This window comes from Kogia breviceps, chromosome 2 (genome assembly GCF_026419965.1).
Source record: "Kogia breviceps isolate mKogBre1 chromosome 2, mKogBre1 haplotype 1, whole genome shotgun sequence".
Taxonomy (NCBI): Eukaryota; Metazoa; Chordata; class Mammalia; order Artiodactyla; family Physeteridae; genus Kogia; species Kogia breviceps.
In genome coordinates, this window is record NC_081311.1 from 156,132,905 (window position 1) to 156,154,756 (window position 21,852).

The 21,852-nt window shown below is 38.4% G+C and overlaps 1 protein-coding gene across 13 annotated transcripts in view; it reads left to right on the forward strand.

Annotated features, from left to right (window-relative positions):
• The first annotated feature begins 13,097 nt into the window (after positions 1-13,097).
• GULP1 (GULP PTB domain containing engulfment adaptor 1) overlaps positions 13,098-21,852 on the forward strand; it is a 262,224-nt gene continuing 253,469 nt past the window's right edge. For 4 of the 13 annotated variants that reach the window (XM_059052327.2, XM_067026435.1, XM_059052322.2 and 1 more), the window contains exon 1: positions 13,252-13,771. The gene's annotated coding sequence lies outside the window, so the exon portion shown is untranslated. Of the gene's footprint in view, positions 13,833-21,852 lie in introns of all 13 variants that reach the window. The other 9 variants (XM_067026442.1, XM_067026441.1, XM_067026439.1 and 6 more) reach the window with 8 other exon arrangements.

Consider the following 21,852-nt stretch of genomic DNA (forward strand, 5'->3'; position numbering starts at 1 on the left):
TGTTTTTATACATAAACTCAAAGGTCAACCTGTTGCTAGTGTGTCATAGTAGCATGTAATCTAAATTGCCAGTAACTATGCATTTCACTTTACTATCTCTCAGCCCCTATTGTATTATCTAGAGTCTGTTGTTCAGTAATAACTAGTGTTCTTTTACTATTTACCTTCCCTCATGAGCTTCTTAGTCTTATCCTTTTCTGAAATTCCTTCAGTCATTGGCTTCACTCTCATGACTTTAAGTTTTCTCAACAGCTGTGATTAAATATTAACTTAAAATAATGAAAAGGGTGGTGGTTCCTGCATAAATGTATCTTTAGGAATGCAGATTTAATAGGTCCCTATTAAAGGTCCCTAGAGGTACCCATGTCACTCTAATTTTCTACATACTATTGAAAATTATGAAAATATACATTGTAGGGTTATAAAGGTAGCTAGACAAAAGTAATAGCTGTAAGATCTAGATTTTCCATTATTATATTATGCGTTGACCACTCTCAGAAGTCAGGAGAATTTGAAACTCCCAAAATGCAGAATTTAAGATACTCAAAAATGCTAAAGAGTCATGAGCAGGGCCCCAAACTTATTGAGCTGTAAGACCCCATGACTGGTACCTTCTTCCAATACAATAATCACATCACTCTAAAGTCTGTCATTTTTATGCCCTATTGTAATATTTAGTTTTCAGATAACCAATAATATTGTTTTATAAAAAAGGAACTCAAGTCCCTTAATTGATCTCCCTACTTAAAGTTTTACACAACTTCAATATCTTTTCTAAATGGTCACAGAGTGCATTTTCTAAAACAAAGGTACTGTAGTATAAGACTTTGAGTAGCCCCCATCACAGAGATTTACAAGATAAATTCAAGACTGTCACTGAATACTTACTAACACACTAATCTTTTTGAACTTCCTTGTATTTATCTTTCTATTTCAGCTTCTCAGCCTTTGATCATGCCATTCTCTCTGCAAAGAACCCCTTTCTCCATCTTGCCTGCCTTCTGCACACCCAATCGTCTTTCAAAACTCAGCTCACATTTCGACAACATTCCTGGTTTCTAAATTGTTAGCACATCCTGCCCCTGATACTAAGGAGTGTATTTCTATTTTAATGCCTAACCTGTATTGATTTATTACATGAGTTTCCCTCTATTAGACTGTGAGTTCCTTAAGGGCAAAGACCGTGCTTATTCATTGCCATTTCTCCTACACCAGCTAAGTGACTGGTATTAGAGTTACTCAATTCTGAATGCTGCATGAATGGTGATGGAACTCCTGGAGCAGATCTGTCCTCCATCATTCCTGCTCCCTAGCAGTACATTTACTGCAGTTCTTTGAACAATGTTTTAAGATTCTAACCAAGCTCAGTCAAATGGTGACTTATATGAGGCAGAAGAACCACACTTCCTTACAAAAGAATCCCAATCAATAATTGCAAGATTTGTGAGGAAAAGAAAAATCACTATTAGAAAACTACAGTAATTGACTTGACTACAGCAAGATCCATCAGTGCATGTTAAAATTATTGGGCAGAAGTTTAAGGAGAAATAGGATACTTACATAGTTTCAAAGTATCTCCTCCCAAATATTTATTAGTTACAAAGAGAAAAAGAGTAACTTTACGGTGGAGAAACCTGTTGGATGCTACCTTAACCAAGTTTACATGACCAGTGTGAACTCATGTCAATGTCATGTACCTCCATGATGATACGATGACTACACTTTACCTATTTGGTATCTTCCCAATTACTCATGACCCCAGTATGACTATGAGAAAACAGCAGACAAACTTGATTTGAGGGACATTCTGCAAAATACTCAACCATTACTCTTCAAAATAATCAAGGTCATGAAAGACAAGGAAAGAGCAAGGAACTATCACAGATTAGGGGAGACTGAGGAGACATAAATGCTGTGTGAGATTCTGGAACAGAAAAGGCACATTGGTAGAGAAACTGGCACTATCTGAATAAATGTCACTGATGGTTTAAAAGATTAAAATAAATACACAACTGGAACTTGGCATCTTTTGACCATCAGTTTAAACTTCCAGATATAAAATAAGGACTGGGAATGTAATGTACAGTATTATTGACTATAGTTAGTAATACAGTATTGTATATATGAAAGTTGCTACAAGAGTAGATCTTAAAAGTTCTCATCCCAAGGAACAAATTGTAACTATGTTGGTGATGAATGTTAACAAGACTTACTGTGGTGGTCATTTAAAAATACATACAAGGGCTTCCCTGGTGGCACAGTGGTTGAGAGTCCGCCTGCCGATGCAGGGGACATGGGTTTGTGCCCCGGTCCGGGAGGATCCCACATGCCGCGGAGCAGCTAGGCCCGTGAGCCATGGCCACTGAGGCTGCGCATCTGGACCCTGTGCTCCGCAACAGGAGAGGACACAACAGTGAGAGGCCTGCATACCGCAAAAAAAAAAAAACATACATACAAGATGCAGACGCAGATGTAGAGAATTAACTTGAGGACACGGAGAGGTTGAAGGGTAAGCTGGGACGAAGTAAGAGAGTAGCATTGACATATATATACTACCAAATATAAAATAGATAGCTAGTGGGAAGCAGCTGCATAACACAGGGAGATTAGCTTGATGCTTTGTGATGACCTAGAGGGGTGGGGTAGGGAAGGTGGGAGGAAGGCACAAATGGGAGGGAATATGGGGATATATGTATGCATATAACTGATTCACTTTGTTATGCAGCAGAAACTAACACACCATTGTAAAGCAATTATACTCCAATAAGGAGGTAAAAAAATAATTAAAGGGCAAAAACTAAACAAAAATAAAAATACATACATATAGTATAACTGAATCACTTTGCTGTACACCTGAAACTAATACAGCACTGTTAATCAACTATACTGTTGTAAAATATAAAAAGTTAAAAAAATAAAATAAAATAAGGTAAAAAGCTCAAATAGATTGCTCGGGAAAAAAAATACATACATATAACAAATCATTATGTTGTGCACCTGGAACTAATTGACATATAACAGTATATCTCAATACATTTTTTAACTATGTAAATAAATTTCTTGTTTTTAATTGAGGTATAGTTGATGTACAATATTATATAAGTTTCACGTGTACTACACAGAGATTTACAATTTTTAAAGTTATATTCCATTTATAGTTATAAAATATTGGCTATATTCCCTGAGTTGTACAATATATCCTTGTAGCTTATTTATATTATACAGAATAGATTGTACCTATTACTCCCCAAATTTCTTTTTTAAAATAAATTTAATTAATTTTTTTTTTGTTTTTGGCTGAGTTGGGTCTTCTTGCTGCGCACGGGCTTTCTCTAGTTGCCGCGATAAGGAGCTACTCTTCGCTGCGGTGTGCAGGCTTCTCATTGCAGTGGCTTCTCTTGTTGCAGAGCATGGGCTCTAGGCACGTGGGCTTCAGTAGTTGCGGCACTTGGGCTCAGTAGTTTTAGCTAGTGGGCTCTAGACAGCAAACTCAGTAGTTGTGGTGCACAGGCTTAGTTGCTCCCTGGCATGTGGGATCTTTCCAAACCAGGGCTGGAACCCATGTCCACTGCATTGGCAGGAGGATTCTTAACCACTGCACCACTGGGGAAGTTTGATTTTTTAGCCAAAGCTATTATTTTCCTTTTATTTTGGCCCACATTGATTAAGTTTCAAGACAAACTCCCATAAACATATCAAAAGTTTGAATAGCTTTACATGTTTCCTTGTACAACTACCATATGTTTTATATTTACTTGCAAGACTATGCTAAATGCTTTACATTTACTAACTCTAGTAATTTTGACAGCAACTCTGTTTCAGAAGTGAGGAAACTAATTTAAAGGAGGGGAAGTTACTTGCCCAAGACTCTATAGCCTATAAGTGGCACAGCACATATTTGAACCCACGACTGTTACTCCAAAGCTCATGCATTAAAATTCTATGCTAGGGCTTCCCTGGTGGCGCAGTGGTTGAGAGTCCGCCTCCCGATGCAGGGGACATGGGTTCGTGCCCCGGTCCGGCAGAATCCCACATGCCGCGGAGCAGCTGGGCCCGTGAGCCTTGGCCGCTGAGCCTGTGCGTCCGCAGCCTGTGCTCCGCAACGGGAGAGGCCACAACAGTGAGAGGCCCGTGTACCGAAAAAAAACTTCGATGCTATCCTTTTCCCTTCAAAAATCAACAGCCTGAAAGTTTACATTTATAAGAAATATCTGAAACTTAATTCAGTAAATAGAATTTAAGCTGTGAAAACTTCTTTGAAATCTTAAACAGTGTCTTATGAGATGAATTCATGTAATAATTCACTTATACTGCATTAATTCTCCCCTAAGCCCATGGTAGAGTACACAAAATTTTCAATAAAAACAATTTAATTTCCTTAATTATTTTATTATATTCTTCATTGTACAATGTATCTATTTTCAAACAGAACATTATATTTATAGATAGTGATGCTCATCTTAAAGTTTTTAACAATTTATTTTTATGTGGAAAATGGATGATCCTTACTTACACTATCAGTATATGTGAACGATTTGTGTGATTTTGAAGTTGCTTCTGGAGGCCTTCATTTTTTGGAAATTGAACAATGGGCTTGCACAATTATACCCATTGAAAAAAAGCCAATTTCCATTGAACTGACAGTACTTTATCTATGGGTATTCTCAGGTTGCTGGGCGGAAGAGACTGTTGACACAGAACCAACATGGCAAGTCTGTGTTCTAGCAATTCATGCCACAGATTGTCTTTTCCAGAAGAGCCACTGTTAGAATTATTTTACCTCTGTAATGAAAAAGAGGCTCAGTGTTTTGTTGTTAGATTGTGATAGGAGCCAATGCCCCCTTCGCATTTTAAAGCATGATGACATTTTCCCAAATCACATCATGTCAAGCTCAAGTGTATAGGTGCCTTGCTTTGTTTTGCTTTACTGTCAAGCCCTATCATCTGGTCTGGGTAAATTCTGATATAGAATTTTGAAGGGCACTTAAGAAATTAGTATTCTAGTGAAAGACCACAAAACAAATTTTCAAATAAAAAGTTTTTGTGTGTCCAAAATAATTTTTTTAGACAATCTAGAATGTATTATTTGTTTCCAGCCTTACTGACAGAAAAAAAAACCCTAATTCTATTTGCAATAATTTGTTTGTTCTATTTCTTGTATTTTAAGTATGTGAGTCTTCAAATGGACAAAATATCTTCTGAATTTAGCAGTTTTTCGTGCAAATAAAACTGCTTTGAGCAAACTTTCCAGGCCTGCAAATGCTGGGGCAGGAGAGCACATCTCAGGAGACCACTCCTGGTCATTAGGCCAGGCCTTTCCATGAAGCAGGTCCAAGTTTTTGTCTTTTGATCATGACTGGTTTCCACATAAGACACTCACTACAGGTTCAGGTGCGCGTGAACTAGAACTAGAAGTTGAAACCTGACCTGGATTAAGATCTGTGTTTTCCTTCATTTCTACTGTAAAGTAGGGCTGTGGCATTCCAAGTATTGTTTGTGTTCTGTAGTTCCTGTAGAATAATGGCCCTTTCATTCTTGGCAGTAAACAAGGAGCCCAACAAGTGGCAATGTAATGGGCTGGAAGGTAAAGATATGATATGAATGGGTGCAGAAGTCAACTCTTTTCAAGTTGGAAATGCATCTTCTGTTTCAGGATCAGAAGAAAAAATTGAATAATGAAGTGATTCAAGTATATGGATATATAAGTTTAACATTCTAATGAAAGAGTTTTGGGGTCAAATGTAGGAAAGAAGATGTGATAAAGACACTTAACAGAATTATTCCAAAGTTCATTTGGAAAAATAAACTTGAGAGAATAGTGATGAAAGTTTTGAAGGTTAAATAATTAAGGGGAACTTAACCAATAGATATTTTAAACAATTATAGGCTGAGGTAATTAATATTGTTTTATTGCAGGAATAACTGAAAGATAAATGGGAAAGGGCTGCTGCTAGCCCACATGGTATCTTTGTGCAAATTAGAGAAACCCTGACCACCCTTCCAAGGAAGTTCTGCAGGTACTTGGCTAGAAGCTGAGGATGCCTTTGTAGTTAGAAAAGACACCACTTTCTCAGACTCATGAATAAGCTTCACTGGCACGGCTGGAAGCAGGGCCTGGTTGGATTTCAGTCTGCATTATGCCTTTTTTGGGGGGAGTCCTACTGCATTGTGTATACTGTTTTATCACACCTGGAATTTCATAAACAGACTCTATAACTAAATTAATATATGATAAGGATTACTTCCAAAATCACTGGGGGAAGAATGGATCATTCAGTAAATGGTGTTGGACACTTAGGTAATTATCCTGAAAAAAGAAAAAAAGGACAAAAGCCTTACCTTAGATTTCATCAAACTAAATTCGAAAGAAAAAGCAAAAAGTAAAACTACAAAATGCTAGAAGAAAATATAGGTGATTAGTTAGAGTAGAATGTCTTTATAAGCATTACCAAAGAACCCAGAAATCATAAAAGACTACATAGAAAGAAATTCTATGCAGTCCAAAGAAGAAAAATAAAACCCCACAATAATCTAATTATTTAAAATTAAGTTTAAAGAAACAAATACTTTAGTTTTTTTCTAGAGATTAGTACATTTGTTAAAGAACCCTTAAAGATGAGTAAGGAAAATAAAAATATACAAATCCATAGGGAAAAAAGAAAAATAGGCAAAATATATACATAAATAGCCAATTCATAAAAGAAAATATAAATGCCTCCTAACTGTATGAAAATATGTTCCACTTTATCAACAGTGAAAGTAATAAAAATTAAAACAATGACTGAGCTGAATTTTCACTTAGATTATTTGAAAACTTAGAATGTCCAGATAAAAAAGTAACAACTAAGATGGCATAGTTTACACAATAGCACTTAAATACATTAAAAATACATATAAAAATAAATATTTAGAATTATTTTAAATTCAAGACTACATATAAAAACGAAAAAAGATACACATTAAATACATTAGAATGAGTATTTGTGTTGGGTAAGTGAATGGGAGAAAATGGGAATAAAAGTGCTTCATTAAATAACATTGAGAGGGAGACTTCCCTGGTGGCGCAGTGGTTAAGAATCCATCTGCCAATGCAGGGGACATGGGTTCAAGACCTAGTCCGGGAAGATCCCACATGCCACGGAGCAACTAATCCTGTGCACCACAACTACTGAAGCCCGCACACCTAGAGCCCGTGCTCCACAACAAGAGAAGCCACCGCAATGAGAAGCCCGCGCACTGCAATGAAGAGTAGCATCCTCTCGCTGCAACTAGAGAAAGCCCACGCGCAGCAATGAAGATCCAACACAGCCAAAAGTAAATTAATAATAATAATAATAACATTGAGAGGGACCTGTGGCAACTTACAGGATGATGATGTGCCAAACATGGAGAAGCATGCTTCACACAGCCAATCCACACTTAACTTTCCTTACTAACCACATGGATAACATAAGTAATAAATAAAATACAAGCAATGCCTGTTGAAGACATGGCACTACCGTATATGTTGTTCATAGGAGTACGCATTTTTATAAAGTTTCCAGAATTAGTTTGGCAATATTAGGAGGGGCAAGTGAGGTAAACTTTTGCATTAGTACCTGAATAGGGGGATTTCAGTGGCCCAGAAAGCGGCCAGGAAGCCCGAGTGTGGTGAAAATGGTGTCTCAGTGGACGATCAGCCTCCTGGGATGACTGGGAGCCTAAGGAAGATGCGGAGGAAATGGACTCAGAGGGCAGCCTGAACGGTGTGCTGGAGCCATAGGCAGGTGAGGAGGGCACAAGAAAGCTGTTGTCTTGAGTTGTTGGCCCCTGAGCAGAATGATGAAGATGTTCCTGAAGAGGAGTGGCCTGGCCATACAGGGGAAGGGGCTGTGACAGACATGAGAGACTGGTTTTAGACAAGGACATTGATTAAATAAGAAAACATGATAAGAATAATTGGAGTGGAAGCCATATTTTCATTGGAGGAGAATGGAGTTACAAAAATGGAAAGGGGAATTGGATTGGAATTGAAGGCAAGTGTATGAACTCATGGCTTTCAAAATGAAAGAAAAAGACAGAGAGAGAGAGAAGGAAGGAAGGAAGAAAAAAAGAAAAAGAAAGAAATATGTGCATGTATTCCTTTGCTTTGGCCATTGAGAGGACTTAAGTAAAGCAAAAACCTAATAGCAATGACGTTGCACCTGGAACTCATCTTCTAAATACCAGCCTTCGGTAAAAGGGACTGGCTTCTTTGGAGATATGGCTGATTCCAGGGCTGGGGTTGGGGAAATACAAGCTGAGACTTGAATACCTTTTTGTGCTCAAAAGTGATAAAGTGCTCCTAAATGATGGAGACTTTGCAAAGAACACAGAAGTCAGCTTGAATTCTGAAGCAAATGGGAGATAATTTGAATGTCAAAATAAATCACAATAGAAACAGATAGGAATTTGAGTAAAGTAGCAAACCATATGTCTATACTAACATAAATAAATAAATGAAAAATTAGAAGTTTGATGAGAAATGAAATACTTACATAGTTTAAAAGTACCTCCCCAGAAAATACCTACCGATTACAAAGAAAAAGGGATTAACATTAAACAGAGAAGCCTGACAATACCATCATCTTTTTTTTTTTTTTTTTTACCATCATCTTAATCAAGTGAAGATCATCAGTAATGGGACAATTCAAAATTGGATGCAGCTTGATAGAATTTTAAAAAATATATAGTATTGTACTTCCATGGTTTACCAGCCAAAGATTCATAACCTGAATCTAACATGGTAAATTAAAGGACATTTTGCAGTATAACTATAGAGCAATTCTCAAAAGTATTAATGCCATGATAATCAAAGAGACATAGTAACTAAGTACTTGTAATGTGTGATCTCAAACTGAACCCTGTTTATATAAAGGAAATAATAGGGATAATTGAAAAAACTTGAATGGGACCTGAGAGGTAGATGTAGAAATGTATCAGTGTTAATGTCCTGATTTTTAATGGTTTACTTCTTTATAGAGAGGTCTGTGTTTATAGGAAGTACACAGAATTGGGCAGGATGGGGTAGAGTGTTGGTAGGTTATACTCAAATGGTTCAGAAAAAAATAATTATTTTTACTCTACCTGCAACTTTTCTGTAACTTGAGATTTTTTTTCAAAATAATAATGAAAGAAGTCTGTGCTCTAACCGTGAGAATCTACTGCTAGGTATTTGTTCTAATGAAATAATTGGCAAGGGACAGCCAAAATATGTACAGATGGTGTACCAAAGTATGTGCACAGATGTCCTTAATTTTTTTGTTTATAATAGCAAACAAATTGTCAATAAACACTGGTAAGGGAAAAGCCCACAATATACTCGTATATTGTTAGGAAGTAGAAAGTATGTAGAGTATACTTCCTTGTGAAAAAAGCAAAAGAAAAATGTAAGTGGCTGTATGTACCGGATAATGGCTTTTTCTCTACTCTTGATTTCCATGCTAAAATATCTTTTCTGGGTCTTTACTCTTTTTCCCTTGGAGAGGTGTTGTGACATATGTGATACATACATTTAGGAATAAACCTTGGAAGAATTATTGGGAATGCAGAGTTCAACTACACCCTTTCTCTCTTCCTCCCTCCCTCCCTCCCTCTCTCTCTCTCTATCCCTCCAAGGAATGGATCTCAGAAAACAGAATTTAACTCCTTTTTCAGACACTGGCTCATCCTACATAGGGAGCCTGGGAACTACAGTGACTGAGAATGTTATTTTGGTTGTTCATTTTTAGATTTACCAATTCAAACCAGGTATCTGTCAATACTACAGGAAATACTTTAGCTTTTGTTTTAAACTTTTGTTTTATTTCTCAATTTATTCTCAACCTAAGCACAGAGAAGAAATGTTATTTATTGGAGATTCTCTACAATACTTGGAGGGTATAGAGCGAATATTAGCAATGGTTACTCTTGATGGTGGGAACACAGGTGATATTTATTTCTTTTTTGTATTGTCCCTATTCATTTTTTTTTTTTTTTTGCAATGAGTATGTTTCATATTCTTAATCAGGGGGACCAAAATAGACTGAAAGATAAAATGATGGAAGATAGAAAGTAAAATGTAACACTTTTTAACTCTGGAACCCAAGTCCCATTAGGAATTCAATGGACATTTGGCCACTGTTGTAATAACAAAAAGAAATATGCCCCTTTTCAAGTCACATGACTGAGATTTTTAATTCCATTTTGGTTCTTATTTCCTTTTTCAAAAATTGTTAAATACTTTAACTGATGGGTTTGCAGTAATATAGAGCTAAACAACCAATATGATAGCATGTTTTTATATATTTTTGTAATAATCAGCAATAAAATGTTATTCTCAACATAAATAATAGGTAGTTGTCTGTCTTAGTCAAGGTTCTTTTAGTTCAAGTAAGAGAAACTTGAAACTGGCCTGAGCCAGAAAATTAATTTAAAAATATTAGGAGGCTGCTGAGTCTCTATCAGAGTCCATATGTTCCTATGATGAATGTGAAGACTTTTCAAATGGAAATCTGAGTATTTGCTATCGGTAGCAAATTAGACATAGTCTAATGGTAGTGCCGTGCCAGAGCCTCTGCAGCCTTTCTCCTTGGCATCTCCCTTCTTCAGTTCCTGGGTCATGCTATAGATCTGATTTTAAATCTTGTTCTATTTGATTTTAGTGTTTTTAAAAATTCCGTTCTGACATCTTTGAGATTTTTATACCTCTAAGCCATTTCATAAAGCAGTTCATATCAAAAGTCAGGTTATAAAAATTATAGAACAATAGCAAGTTTAGAGATTTTAAATGTTGGGAAGAAATATAAAAATTAGTAAGCTTTAGCCCTCTGTGTAATGATTAGAAAAAGACAGTTATGGGGATTCATGTGTCCCCATTCATCCATCCATGATGGATATACTTTACAGTTATAATTTTTTCTTTTTGGCAACTTTCAAGTCTCATGGAAAGGGAGCATAGAACTCTAAAGAGAAGTCTATGAAATGCCTTCAAGAAATTATTTTAGTGGCTAATTCAGGGGGAGGCTGGTGTAGTAGAGAACCCCTACTCATAAGGAAGATATAGGGTCTTATCTCTGAGAACCTGGGAATCATATAAAAGTCCAAGCAACTTTCAACATTAAGGTGAGAGAAGGTTTAGAAAAACTTCTCCTTAAAGATAACAGAGGCAAATGAATAGGAAATAAGCACATGTTTTGAGATTTTCCATTAATTTAAACAATGGAGCTTGTAATGTTTGATTTCTGCAGCCTCATTTATTCTTATGACCTGCTTATTCAAGTGGAGCTGCAGCATATTGAAGACTAGTGTTTCTCGAAGTGAGGTCCACAGATCCTAGTGATTTGTTGGTGTATCCTTGGGAGCCTAGAGTTCTCTATTCAAAGTTTTAAATATTGTGTTAAAAGAACACACCCATATATTTATAATTATATAATGTAAGCATGGGTTTGGTCATCTGGTCAACCTCCTTATTCCTAAGTACTATGGGCTATCATTTGATTTATTTTTATAATCATTTGAATATTAAGTGATCATCTAAATGGCATCATTTATTTTTTAGTGGTTGTTTGAAAATTAATCGTTTAAAGGTTATTTACAGAAGAAGCAACTAGCATTGTCTTATGATTAATGTTTTCAATGTAAGTATTTTACTGTGTGCTTGCCTGTTATGATAAAGTGGAAACATAGTTAAAAGAGGATTCTACGGGGCTTCCCTGGTGGCGCAGTGGTTCAGAATCTGCCTGCCGATGCTGGGGATACGGGTTCGTGCCCCGGTCCGGGAAGATTCCACATGCCGCGGAGCCTGTGCTCCGCAACGGGAGAGGCCACAACAGTGAGAGGCCCGCGTACCACAAAAAAAAAAAAAAAAAAGAGGATTCTACGCGCAAGAGGGAAGAGATATGGGAACATATGTATGCATATAACTGATTCACTTTGTTGTAAAGGAGAAACTAACACACTATTGTAAAACAGTTATACTTCAATAAAGATGTTAAAAAATAAAAATAAAAAAATAAATAAAAGAGGATTCTGTCCACGTATGAAGAGGCCTGATTTCTGGTCCTAGCTTTAGCACCTCCTAACAATGAGATTTGGGGAAAGTCAATTAAGATTCTTGGACTTCAGTTGCCTTGTATTTAAAGTAAGGGAGTTCTGCTAGAGCTGGGTAATCCCTAAACTTAGTTTTCATTTCAAAAATTGTGATGTTGTATCTTTTTGAATGGAAAAAGCATTAGGGAGAAGAAAACTGATTCAGTTAACAAGGTCTTTTGGGGAAATTTCTAGTACCATCCTCTAGTTACAGTCAAATATAGTGGGATGTAAGAACCAAATATTTATTGAGTATCTTGTCTGTGCTTGGCACTACTCTAGTCTAATTCCTGTAAATGTGACTGTGACTCTGTGAGTTCTGTTATACAATTCCTTTTGGCAGCTGTAATAGTGTCCAGCGTCCTAGGGCACAGAATGAGTAAGTATGGAGTCTGGAAAGGAATATGACTAGTCTGATTCTAAGCCCTGGATTCCACCGTAACATATTATATTTGTTAGCCTTGCAAAAATGCTTTTTTTCCTTTCTCCATCTATTTTTAGGTTCAAATGAAAAATTTAGTGAACTAAATTCCGAGCAGCATCTCAAAAGATTTTAGTAAATGTCCTCTCATCCTCAAAGAATCACTTAAACGAGGATATTCCTCCTTCTTGTCCTTCTTCCCACACAGAAGTTTACCGTGTCAGTAAGGATGGTTTGTTGTGTTTTCCCTCGAATCCCACGTAGATGTCCTGAATTCTGAGGTTAATATCTGAATGGAGCAAATGAGCATGATCTGGTGGTGGAGGCAGTTTTCTGTTTTTTTTTCCTTTCCTTTTTTTTTTTTTTTCTTGTAAGGCATAACAAAGTGCAGAGATTCAGTCCGTTTTTAAAAATTGAGGAAAAATAAATTTAAAAAGTGTAGAGGTGAGGTCAGAGCCACAGCAAAAACTGTGTCAATGCTTTCTTGATAAAGGCTGTAAAGAAGGTATGTGTTACTCGTGTGTGTGCTTCCTTGGACACTTTTTTTTTTTTTTTTTCTTGTTAAGCAGCAGAAGTGTTTTGATATTGTGTGCGGAAACACAGAGAGACAAGGGAAGGCGAATAGTCCCGATCCGGTGCTTCAGGGAGGAGGTTCAAAAGGAAACGCGGCGGGGGACGAGGAGTGGGGGTGGGGAGAACTGTGTTTTGGCTCCTGTGCCGGCAAAGAACCGGGTAAGGTAAGGCCTCGTCTTCTCCGGTCGAGTTTCTCTCACATACCACTCTCCCCCTGGGTCCTGCGTGCCGACGCCTTATAGCCCAGCGGGCCCATAGGAGCCGAGCATCAGGGACCGAAGAAAGTCAGCGAGCTGGAACCCAGGCGTCCCGTTTGGAAGTGTCCAAGGAGATCGCCCTAAGTGCGCCGGCCGAGTCTGGGAGAGTTTCCTTCTGGCCGAGAGGGGGAGCCCCGCGTTCCCAGCCGGGAGCGACCCGGAGTCCCGAGCCTCGAGCCCCAGCCGCCAGCTAGCGCCAGTTCTGGCTTCAGCCGATTAGGAAGAGGAGGGAGGGGGCCGAGAGCGCGTAGAGGGAGGGGACCGGAGCCGGAGGGTCCCGAGTCCAGCTCGCTGTTGACGTAGAGAAACTTTCCCTCTTGGCCACGGAAACGGCGCCCTGGCTGCGCCGGAGCGGAGATCGCCAGGCTCCGAGGACGCGGCGGCTCTCCACGTCCCTTGCCCGGAGCCTGACCCGACTGCATGAGTCAGTAAGGTACGGAGAGACCGCGGTTTATCTGGGGGCTTCCCTGGCTGCAAGCCCAGCGTCCCGCCAGGTAGCGTGCAGTCTCTTTTAAACTGACATCCTGAGAGGCGGCGGGCGGTGGTCAGCCCCGGCCGGGTGCCGGGGAAGGAGGGCGCGGGGCTGCTCGCCGCCACTACCGCCGCTGGGCAGGTTGCAAAAATTAAGACACTGAAACGCTCAGGAAGTCGTCCAGCAAGAAAGGAGGCTGAAACCTGTTGACTACTGCCGTGGCAGTGCTGCAGGGATGACGGGGAGCCTCCCGAGGTCGGGGACGCAGCGGTCTCCGGACTCCTGGAGCCCTTTGTGGTAACTTTGGTCCGGGGGGCCGGGGCCGGTGGTTAGGAGCTGGAGGGGGCGGTGGGGCGCGGGTGGATCAGGACGGCTGAGGGTGTGCGGACCAGACGGGACTGAGCAGGCAAGTCATCTCCGGGTCACAGCGAGGCTACCCAGGAGCGAAACTTCTTCCAGCGTAACCTCTCTTTTGTTGGCTCCGGGAGAGAGTGTGGGCATGGGGGGCGGGGAGGCGCGAAGCTCCGAGGCCGGGCCGTGGATTCTTTAAAACCCAGGGCTGGGAGGGCCCAAACTCAGGGGCGGCGCCCACATGGTTACCCTCTGGCTGGGTGGGTCGAGTAGTTCCTTCTGGCGGGCGCTACCTTAGAGAGGCGCACGGCGCTGCAGGGTGCTGAGACCCTGGGCTCTCGGTCCCGCCGCCGAGCTCGCTCGCCCGGGTCCACCACCCCGGGGGGCTGATTCACTGCATGGATCAGAACCCAGCGCGATCGGTTCTTCCCTGTGGCTCCTGGGGCCGCCGCTCAGAGTTCCCTGTGAGGGAAGGGAACTCTGGGCAGGCTGGTTTTCTTGGAATGTGTTTACGATGTTGAATGGAACTTGAACAGGAAGCTGGGCGCTGCAGCTGTAACTAGCTTGCCAGGGTAGAGTAAGGAAGACGTAGCTGGTGTTGGGCGTGGCGTGTGCACTTAGTATCTTGGGCAAACCCCGAATAAGTGCGGGTGTCGGTCAAGGTATCCCTTCCTGGGTCCTAGCAGTTTTCCCGACTGAGCTCGCCTTATTTCCACTGGCAATCAGACATTTACATGCACTATTTCAGTCTGCAAGTTTGACAAAGTATAATGCAATTAGGAAGAATTTAACAAGTTTATTTTGGGTCCTGCTTTTTTTTTTTTTTTTTTTTTTAAATCTTGCATCAGCACTTGAGAATAAAAGTTTCTGGAGAGTGTTCGAGTCGTGACTCCCCTTGTTAATTTCTAGGACTACAAGGAGACCCGGACACTGATGATTTTGTGTCTTTGATGCCAAGTGGGTGATAAGGTGGTAAAGGAGGGCAGTAATGAGACAGAGTGAATGTGAGGAGGTAGGAAGCTCTGAGAGGAGTTGGGCATTTTTCAGATTTGCAAATAGCCCCCTTTTCTGCCAGTCTTTCCCTCCTTCCCCCACATAAACAAGTAACCTTGCTAGAAAACCCTCCAACTGGGAGAGTGCAGTCGCTGGCGACTACAAGCCTTGCTGGAAACAGCAGACAGACTAAGGTACTAACCCCACTGCATAATTAAAAGGTCTCCTTGAGCTGTCCAGGACTGTTTTCCAAGTTTTTACCACTGACAAGGAAAGAAGAGAGGAACCTGGCCGGCAGCCAAACTAGACTGAGCTCAGTAGCCAGGCATGAAAGGGACTGAGGAAGTTGCTGGGGATAATTGGAAAGGAGCTGTTGGTTGTACTTGGGTTTAAACAAGGGGTTTCTTTTGCAGTGAGAATTTTTAGGTGACTAAGATCAGTATTCTTGGCAAAAAAATAAGCTAAGCATAGAGTGCAGTGGGATGTGACAGAGGAGAGTGAAAGAAGCGGTCTAGGAGGGATGTCTGACCCTTCCCTATCAGTGTTGCATTGGAATAGCTGGGGGCCTGGTGCTTTATGTGTGATCATACTTTGCAAATACCCACACTTTGTTGCTATTTGTCTCCTCAACTTGAACTAGGCTTGCTGCAGCTTCAAGCCCTTGACCTTGACCTTCTTTGTTTTCACAGCCAGTAAGAACTGAAGGCTTGGGTTTTGAGCAGATGATTTTCCACCTAAATTGAATAATTCAATTAGGTATTCTCAAATGGCACAAAACTGGGTCATGAAATTAAAGTGGGAAATGTGTCCAAATGTCTTCCTTGTGTTTGTCAAAAGTGATCCGGATAATAGAACTTGCTCTTTCACCTGAAGGAGTAGAAGTTGGTGTGCTCTCAATATTTCACACATTGGCCCAATACGTTAAGGCCCTGCTACATCCAAGTTCTGGACTACCCAGGAACTGAGAGTCTTATCTGCAATTAGGACCCTTCTTTTATGTGTTAAAATTGTTCATGTTTCCTCTCTCTCTCTATATATATATATTTTCAGGAAGGTTGGTCTACTGTTGTGGGTTTGGGGGTTGAATAGTAAAAAACGCTAATATGGTATTTCCTCTGGATTGGTGAGTTTGGGATTGTGAATATCAGCCTATTCTCTGAGATTGACTTTATGAATCACCCTTGGCAATGTGTTTTCCTTGTCTATGATTTCAGTTTTTCCACTTGCAAAATAAAGAAATTTCCTTTGCATAATTACAAGCTTACAGTGAGCTTTAAAGAGATGAGATTATGTTAATAGGTTTTTAGATATAAAGGTCATAGGGCTTCTGTCTTGGTTGATTCAGTTGAGATTTGTAGGGGTAAATTGGAATATTTATACCTAAAATACACATGTAATAGTGACATATCTATTTAATTTATAAAAATTACTACTGTGCATTTTAATCATAGTTTTAGTTTAATCATAAATTTTATTTTTTTGAGGATATTGGGTGAGATTTTCTTATGACTAAAGCTGAGTCATTCTGTCAAACAGAAAAGAACAATCAGCAAATTCACTGACATTTTAATTTTGGTTTATATTTATACTCAAGGACCAGTTATTTTTTTAAGACCAGCTTAATTTTGCCTTTACGAGAAGTTACCAAATATATTTGCAGAATTTGGCTCCCTTCTTGGAAATAACACTTGAGAGACTGAAATACATTTATGATGTACAAACAAACTTTCTTTTCCCAATGGCCACAACAGTTTCCTTAAAAGTTTAGAGGGTAGATTTAGGAGCCATTCATTAAGTGATTCAACCAATATTTGTTGCATACAAAGTCCAAGGAAACATCAAGCTTGGATTTAAATCCCAGCCCTGAACTTTTCAACACTGTGATTTGTGCGGGTTATTTTACTTCTTAAATATTTTACTAACATATAATTTATTATCTATATTGCTGTCCGTAATGTATGAACTTTTAAACTATTGATACATGCATGATAATTGTGAAATATTTAATTTTTAGTTTGACATATCAGTTAGTAAAATAAACTACCTATTTTTATAGTTCAATGTACTGTATCATACTCTTGGATTTGTAACAACTATTTTTCAGGTGAAGAGGTTAGTGTATTAGAGAAAGAAAACAGTAAATATGGATAAATTAAAGGATAAGATCTTTTGGTAAAATACTTAATCATAACTTTTATTTTTGGACTTTACCTTATCATTAATAGTGAATCTATAAACAGTGGGAGTATAAGGAAGATTGCAGTTGAATTTATGGTCATCTTAACACGACAGGCACTTTTTTTGAATAATCAAAGAATGAGTGAATGTTCAAGGATGTAATAGGGTAATTTTAATGTAAAATAACCAGTTTTGCTTTTGATTTTAAACTTAACATTTTTAAAATCTTACTCTCCTTGCTGAATATTAGATAATTTAAATTTAAATTTTACTTAGCAGAGTACTTTGTGGTTCATTCTGAAAAACTGTGATTTGTTTTGTAAAACCTCTAAAGAACAAAAAAAGTTATTTTATTTGGGTATAATAATGGATTCAAAAATAATTACAGGACCCAACTGCATGACTGCCGTGAGCCCTGGTCCCTAAACCTGTTAGAGGCTGGTAGATCTAACAGTGTTTGTCTTAATGCATTTAGAGATCAGGAAAGTTAAACTTGTTCGTATGGGAGCTTAAATATATTCAAATTGAAGAGGAAAAATAGTATAAACTTTGAGCAGAGAAATTGCTTTGCTTCTAGTGAGGATATGAAATAGAAATCAGCCCTTTATTTTTAAAGACAATAGCTAAAAGTCACTGTAGCAGAGTTAGGCTTAGGAAACAGTTCTTATACTCTTTTTAGGCTCTGTTATTTGCTAGTTTTGTATTTGTTTTATGCTAAGAAAATGTTTTCAGCCACTCTAATGATACTTATAGTGCATGATTATTTTTCATCAGAAAACAGTTAATTGACTCAAATACTGAGCAGGAGAATAAGTACAAATTTTCTGTTTACCACTGAAATGGTATAATTATAGTAAATTTGGAATTAAATTAAATTAAATTAAATTTGGAATTTCATCATTCAATATTGTATACTTAAGGGTAGTTTTGGAAAGACTGCTTTAATTTGCGCACATAATATGAATAAGTGAGTTAATTTATGTAACAATTGTGATTGCAAAGATTAATATGACTTTTTAAAAATTTTGAACACGTTGGGTCTTCGTTGCTGTGCGCGGGCTTTCTCTAGTTGCAGGAAGTGGGGTCTACTCTTCGTTGCGGTGCGTGGGCTTCTCGTTGCAGTGGCTTCTCTTGTTGCAGAGCACAGGCTCTAGGAGTGCAGGCTTCAGTAGTTGTGGCACGAGGGCTCAGTAGTTACGGCTCGCGGACTCTAGAGCGCAGGCTGAGTAGTTGTGGTGCACGGGCTTAGTTGCTCCGCGGCATGTGGGATCTTCCCCGACCAGGGATTGAACCCATGTCCCCTGCATTGGCAGGCAGATTCTTAACCACTGCGCCACCAGGGAACTCCCAATGTGAGTTTTTAAAAGAGTTTTAAATGACACTGTATATATTTTTCAGGGTGCACCTACTAGACAATATCTAGACAGTAATAGCGTCTTTATTTCATGTTTGTTTCTTGATATTAACATTATATAAATATACCTACATATAATCTTCATTACATGCCTTCTGAAGAGGAGATTCAGAATATATGTTAGAAACTCCCAAGCCTTGGATAACTAATCCCTCCCTCATATATATGTTTATATGTATATATATATATGTACAGAGAATTATGACATATGCATTCTTTGATGTTTCTCTATTTGTGCTAGATATATTTTTCATAGGAAAAAGCAACTTCAATTAATTGATATTTCTGAGCTAATTTTAACCATTAGTTTAAAATCTTTTCCAGATAACTCTTGCTAGAGATTCTTGACTTTTTTTTTTTTTCCAAATTTTAAAGGAGTTCTCATGCTTTTATTTATACCTGTAAAGGATGAGAAAAATAGTGGAAAAGATCTGGTATCATCGTTCTTGGTTAATGGCTCTGTTGGTGACATAATCATGGAAGCCTTTTCTACCTTTCTTAAGTAGAACACAGGCAAATGTGCAGTTACCTACTGTCAGAAGGTAAATTCACTGCTTGGAAGGTGGCTACTACTGCTAAGTTTATAAGGTTCTGTGAAGTGAGAATTGTGTGTAAATGTAGTGTTTTCCTGGTATTGTATAGCTTTTTCTTATGATTATCAGATGTTACAGTTGATCTGTTCCCTGATACTTCAACCACAAGTCATCCAAGAATTTCAGGGAACATAAACTTTGACAGAGCTGTTAACCAAGAGCAGATTGAATGATTTGGGCTCAGTCTTTAATCCACTGTCTTGCAGAAGTGATGATAGCCATTCAAATGACCAAAACACAGCTAGTTGAGAGGTTTGGTAGAAGGAAATATAGAGCACAAGTAACCTACTAAAGGAATCATTAAGGATTGGATGTATAATCTTTTAAAATAGTTATATAATATTTCATCAAATGATAACTAAGCTCTACTTCTCACTTAGTTTGTAATAGTGATTTTAGACAGCATTTTGGCTAAAAAGCAAACAGAACCATCTGTGCTGTGGCAGAAATCTCCAGTTTGGGGTAATTAACAGTTGATATAAGAGAATGAACTTGATTTTAGCTTTTTGATTTCTCTTATAGCTGTTTACAACCATCAAGAGTGCCAGTAGGGGCTTCCCTGGTGGCGCAGTGGTTGAGAGTCCGTCTGCCGATGCAGGGGACACGGGTTCGTGACCCGGTCCGGGAAGATCCCACATGCCGCGGAGCGGCTGGGTCCGTGAGCCATGGCCACTGAGCCTGCGCGTCTGGAGCCTGTGCTCCGCAGCGGGAGAGGCCACAACAGTGAGAGGCCCGCATAACGCAAAAAAAAAAAAAAAAAAAAAGAGTGCCAGTAAAATTTTAACAGCAAATAGGTTAATTTACCCAGATTTCCACTTGGGTGAGTTAAAACATAGCTTGGTAAGTACTGATAGGAGTTTTATTTAAGAAGACAGAGTACTTTGTAAAGTGTTTTTAAAGGTCAGTGTGCATGTTATTTTCATAATCTATTTAATTTTTGTCTGCCTTTGAAGAACTCCATAAAAAATATGAAACTTTGGCTGATGGTAAAACTTTCCTACTACCTCCTTGAGGATGTGCACTATTATAATCATAAAAATGTCCTTAAATGTCGATTGTTGCTGGTAGTACACATAAATATAGAGAAATTTGGCTTTCTGTAAAGAACAATTGTATAACTGAGTTAATTCCAAAGCAGTTTATCTCTATACTGCATATAGTAATTGAGTATAATTAGTAAGAAGCTACTTATGCAGTGTAGTTTAGCAAAATACAGTTTGAGAGAATTGTTAAAGAGAAATATTTGAGTAAATGAATTGTATTTGAAATTATCTAAATGCCATCTGAAATGGCAAAAGTCTATTGAAATTTCAGATCTATAAAGTAACAATGCTTTGTAATATGAATAGGTATTGTTTTGAAATTTTGTGAAGTATTATTTCTGTTTTATATCATTGTGACTCTGGGTGTCTAGGAGAAAAGCCTTTAAAATTCTTTATGGCAAACAAGTAAGATTGATTATATTGCCAACATTGTCTTTAATTTTTTTTAAAGGAAGAACTGCTACTAAATTTATAACGTGAATTTATCATAGGCTTAATTGCTTAAATTAGGTAGACTAGGAAATTTATGATTAATTTGGAAAAATGAAATTTCCTAGAGTAGTGCAGATGAGGCTTTAAAAAACGATGTTATAATAAATCTTTCTTTGGGACTTTTTTATTCGATGAGATATACTGACTTTCTCTTGTCTTCATAAAAATTTGCAATCTTCCCCCACCCCCCCTTCTCATTCTGAAAAATGTAACTAGGTTTAAAGTATGAGTTGACAAATAAGGGATTTTTATATTATCCAATGGAATTTAACAAATATTTATTGACACTGTTTTTTTTGGGGGGGCAATGACAGAGACCTATCTCCGATTAACTTAAATAGACTTAAATAGAACTTATTTCTGTAGAATTCTGTGCTACAGTGGAGAGAATATTGAAGGAGTAGGGGTAGAGGTTATTCATCAGCACGAGGGGAATCAGTGTCTGGAAAGAAAGTGTGGAGGTGATTCCTAGGCAAAGGATGAAGGTGAGTTAGCAAGCAATGAAGGAGAGCAGTTCAAGACAATGAGTGGTAAAGGCAAAGAGACATGGAACCCTGTGAATGGTTTAACAGAGCAAACTGAATTTCAGAACTTTGGAGATGTTTCTCCTTTCTATCTTCATGTTGATGACCATAATCATTAGCAATTGCATATGGGAGTTTAAGAACTTTAACTGGATTAATTATTTGAAAAAACTGCTATCTTCTTTTTATTTCTTTTTTAATGTCTCCAAATCTAACTAACATGTAATTGGAGTCACAAGGAGTTGAGTGTGCGCTCCATTTCACGCTCGTGGTGGTGGTGGTGAGGTGTCCATGAACTTGGATATAAAACAATAACATTATTAGTCTTGAACACCTCACTTAAATTTAGTATGTTTTTCAGTTTTGAAGGCAGGGAAACACACACACACACACACACAAACAATCTTAAGTACCTATAACTTTCTAGAAGTTGTACATATTTATTGTCATGTCT